At 34.5% G+C, this 5,000-nt stretch overlaps 1 long non-coding RNA gene across 1 annotated transcript in view; it reads right to left on the reverse strand.

Moving 5' to 3' along the window:
- The window catches only part of LOC136758919 (uncharacterized), a 32,725-nt gene that overhangs the window by 3,692 nt on the left and 24,033 nt on the right, over nt 1-5,000 (reverse strand). The window contains exon 3 of the long non-coding RNA XR_010819999.1: nt 2,414-2,539. This is a non-coding gene — a long non-coding RNA (uncharacterized LOC136758919). The remainder of the gene's footprint in view (nt 1-2,413; nt 2,540-5,000) is intronic.

Consider the following 5,000-nt stretch of genomic DNA (forward strand, 5'->3'; position numbering starts at 1 on the left):
CTGTTTTCTCTCCTTGGTTGGTTTATAGATGTGTTCATGTGTGTGTGGGGGATATTCACTTTGGTATATATTATTGTCTAAATTATATATAGGCTGATATATAAATATATATAATTTCAAGACTAACATTATAAAATAAATATCTAACTTCTGAACTCTATATGTACTGCAAATTTCTACCATATATTTATAGATTATTATTTTAAATGCCACCACGTAAACTAAATACTGTTTTTTTGTAATTTTAGGCCTGCAAATTAATTTTTAAAGCTTTTAATATTATTGTCTAGATATCCATCTGTCTGTTTATATAGTCATATTATGTTGTCAATTGATTGTATTAAGCATTGTGTTTACTGTAAATTGTGACCAAGATAAAGCAATTTTATGTTTGATTAAGATGTCCAACTCTCTGGATAGGCGTACATATGCAGGGGTTTGAATATACTACTGGAATGCTGGCATTGTGTGAATCTATATATATAATTACTATAATAATTATAATTTTCCATACATTTTTTCTCCACTTGTTTAATTTGTACATGTAATCTTTATTAGTTTTAATAACTTAGTTCTGCCTTCTTTCCTATTGATAAAAAAATTAAAATTATTTCATTAGTCAGTTCATTTACATACCCATCCATTCAAGTGGAGTTGACTCACTTTGAGTTTGGCAGCTTAACAGTCCTTAGCAAAAAATACTTGTCTTGGATCACTTTACTCAGAGATCAGACATTTCACTTTCCCCAAAGGTCCAGATCTCTGTGCGTTGACATAATTCTGCACAAATCGCTCCGCTGGTGTAATGGAGACTGTCCAAATTCCCCTCGGACCATGGCCCTTGTAACAGCACTGTCTCCTGCTTAACTCCGCCTGGTCTTTAAATAAGTCTAACCAGAAGGGACTTGTTCGACTCACCACCTCCTGAGTGGTCTGAATTATTGATGCTATCTTCAGATGCGTTCGTTAAGCTACATAAGTCAAATAGAGAACTGTTTATGCTTGTGCACACATAAGAGTGCTGTCCGGGTGCCTCGGCTGAGAGCTGGATGGGCAGGTTTGATTCTTGTGCTTTTGGGGGTGAAAATGACAAACATACAAATTATTTTTGATGTTGAACGGCTAGCAGATGGGCTTTTAAACCTCTTAATGTGACAGTGAAAGAATAAGAGTAAAGGTGAAAAAAGGCACCGGGATGAAAGTTTAAAGAGCAAATCAAGGCAAACAAAAGTTTGTTTTAGGACCATGAGATTTTCTAATTAATTGGTTGAGGAAGATTTGTCTTTGGACCTTAATAATAGATGTTTTATTTTAATTTGTCATTTGAAACAGTACATTTGAAACAGCAGTTTTGCATAACATAATATCTGCGATTCCTATAATAAAGACAAAAATGTCTTCATTTTATGTCATTGTTTCTCTTAACCATTTTTGTCTCACTATAGCATGTTAGGCAGGTATGTATTGATTAATTTGTCTCAAGCACTCTTGGTTTGAAATAGTAATTTCCATTGGCTTACTTTGGTACTTGATTTCCCCTGGCAAAATGCTTGATCTGATCAGCAACAGTCTGAACAATAGCTATCACAAGTAGTAAACTGTTATTGCCAACCTCAGTGGAAAAAGTGGGGAACACCACCACAAAGGTATTCACAATGAGCTGGAAAAAAGTCCGCTGTCATTATATGTTGAAGTTATTATAAATTGGAACTATGCTCAGAAAAATGGTCTAAAGCAGCCAAATCCTCCACTTATAGACCCACACTTTACTGTATGGTCTGTTGAGTCTCTGACTTACGTAGGTGCTTGAAAAGGGCATAAAAACACAATCAATTGTATTTAAAACCCCATATATGTTCTATATATAGTATTCAGAATTTAAGTCAGATATCTTATACAACCTTAGATATACAGCTAAGCTCTTCTTCTGGCTGAGGAGATGGTGTGTGGATTTGTCTTATTTGGGATTATTGTAAACCGATATTTCCTTGTGAATTTCTGTTGCTTCTTTGGAAGATTGGAAGATTCTGTGGAAGATTCTGTCTAAAATTCCAAAACAGCAGATATCACATTGCTTCATTGGAATGCTTTGTGTTTTGAAATTGATTCTGAGGCCAATACATTATAAAGATCTATTGTATTGTTGCCTTCCTTGTAACGCTTAACATTCATATTATTGAAACCTGTTTCAGGGTCCCACCAATACCGCAAGTCTAGGATGAATGGACGTTCTCTTTCTTGTCGTTAAATGCAGAGAATGATTAATTGCATCCAGTAAACTATATGTTTTTTAAATATTAAAAAAAAAAAAACATTTTTAAGAGATTATGATAAAAGGAACACTGGCCAACACGTGAAATCAACAGATTACCACTAATAACCTTAACCTACCTGCCAATTGTACATTACATACCTTGTATGTGATGCATAGTTTCTGGTTGACAGGTTTCTTCCATCTATCCAATGGGAACACACAATCATGTAATGGGATTGTAATTCGTGATTGGCAGGTGGGTCAACGTTTTGATGTTATTCGTACCTAATTGTGATTAGAACAGAAGAATATGAGACAGGTTAAAATAGAGGAGGCCATGTAGGCCATTTAGCTTGTGTGGTTGTTAGAAGCTTATTGATCTAAGAACCTCATCAAGATGCTTTTTGAAGGATCCTAGCGATGTTTTCATTAATGTAATTTATTTATGAGGCCTAATTGATTGACAATCCCCTATACTTTTAGCAATACTAACCCACTTAACTGAATAATAATAATTAATGTATTAGTGCCAGTATTGCCTTGATTCTCTACGTTGCTTTAGCTTGCATAAAAGTTTGACCGAGTTGGATTTTTTCACTGAAAACTTTCAACACACTCTGTTGCTTTAACTGTTCAGCTGAAACAAACATTTATCAAACATGAATAGACATTTGGAGAGTGAGGCAGTTCATTAGGAATGATGAAAAATGTGATGATTATTTGACCTTGTGTTATGCTGAGCGTCCTCGATTTTCATCTTGGGATACTTAACTGCCATGGTGATCAATTATCTTGCACTAGTGCCGCCCCCTATTTTGGGTACGGTTGCTTGTGTTATCAGAGTTAACTATATTTTTCAGACAGATAAACATCAGATTCTAGTTCCTTGAGGCAACTAGGTTTTAAGTGACAATTGTGGTATGGCCTTAGGTTACAGCACTTGATTTGTTGCGCCTGAAGACTGATGAAGTGTTGTGCCACCCTGCTTCTTTGCAAGACCAATTCCGAGTGTAGAGGCATGTTTTATGAATGATGGACGCATCTGCAGGCCATCTATATACCTGATCAACGGCATCTCTGTAAGCTCCTTCAGCCAAAGGAGGCAGGGAACCAGCAATCCTTCTTGTTCGTACCTCCATGCATTACACCCCGCCAAACAATATTGTGACACTACTAATCAGCAAGGAACTCAAATATCTTGCCTGGGAATTATTTTTAAATATAATTTCCAAACACAAAATTAAGTTTATTTTAACAGTTATAATGATTATTATTAGTAGTAATGGTTGTAGTAGTACTACTATTAGCAACGTTATCGTCAATTACAGTCTTACAGATAAGAAAATATCTAAATAGATTTTGTTTAAATTAATTAACATGGATTTAAAATGCACAATTCTTTATTTTTACAATTCAACACATTCCAATAATATATATATATATATATATATATATATATATATATACGTTAAATGAAGCTTTTTAATTTGTAACATGAGATAAGTATCCATCTTCTACTTTCTGTACTTTATAACATCATTGATATCAATATTCATATTAAACAGTCCTATGCAAAAAATATGTTTATGCTTTGGGAAAGTACATCACTTTAAAAATAGCACATTTAGTTAGCACAAATGTACAGTAGATGTTTTTAATGTGGGATATGCACTTTGACATATATAGATGGCTTTAGCTGAGTGCATGTCAATAAGAAAAATCTGATACTAGTGTTTTTGTATTCAAAGATCATAGAGCAGTGTTCATTTGAAGGTTCAATGGCATTTTGAAACGAGAACATCATATATAAAGATGTCATGGAAGTAGCCTCCTGCGGTGAGGTTGAAAGAGAAAGTAGAGCAAAATGAATACTTGCAGAGTTTCTGGGAGCTATGAAATTTTAAGGCCTCTTTATTTTCACTTAGATTAAAATAAAAAAAAAGAATTTTATACTTTTAATCTGAACTTGTAGATTGATTGGTTCAAGCTGTCAGTAAATCACGATAGTCTTGACAGCAGCCTTCATTTATGATAATCTTGATCTCAAAAGCAAATGCAGAGAGGAGCAGCAAGCTACCTATGAAATGCATGCTAGTGCATTGATGCCATATTCCTTATCAGAATCTGTGTTAGGGTGTTTTATGTTTTCTCGTTCAATGCAGAGGGGGCAGGAAAGAATATTTAGAACCTGAAGATGTTTTCTAATGTTCTGCGGAGGACAGAAAATATCCTGCCTTAACTAATACACGACCTGTCCAAACTTAGAATTAAAACCAAGATGGGAGATTAGTGTGTAACCAATGTGCCAGCGGTCAGTTATGAAACATCAACAGTGCCGGTGGTTCAAATGTTATTATTAAACATGCTATTCGAACAGGAGATCAAAGGTTTCACATCCACTCTCTGCATTTCTAGCTTTGTTTCAAAAACATTTCCATGGTGGTACAGACAATACTGGCTTGGAAATGTTAACATGCTCTTAGCAATGAAACACGCTATTAAAGGAAGGCAAGGGTTAAACTATAGAATTATTAAGCTCCTTTAACGTTAATCTGTTTTTTAATCATAATTAACTATTTGTTCTATAACACCTGAACGGTAATGTATAAACATGATTGTGTTTCTTCAAGGCAATAAAGCTGCAGTTGAATTGTAAATTGTGTGTTTAACACCCCCCACCACACATACACACACACCCTACAACTCCTACTCAAAAATTGCATGCCAGTGATTGACCATAAGATTA

Source organism: Amia ocellicauda, chromosome 9 (genome assembly GCF_036373705.1).
Source record: "Amia ocellicauda isolate fAmiCal2 chromosome 9, fAmiCal2.hap1, whole genome shotgun sequence".
In the NCBI taxonomy this organism is placed as follows: Eukaryota; Metazoa; Chordata; class Actinopteri; order Amiiformes; family Amiidae; genus Amia; species Amia ocellicauda.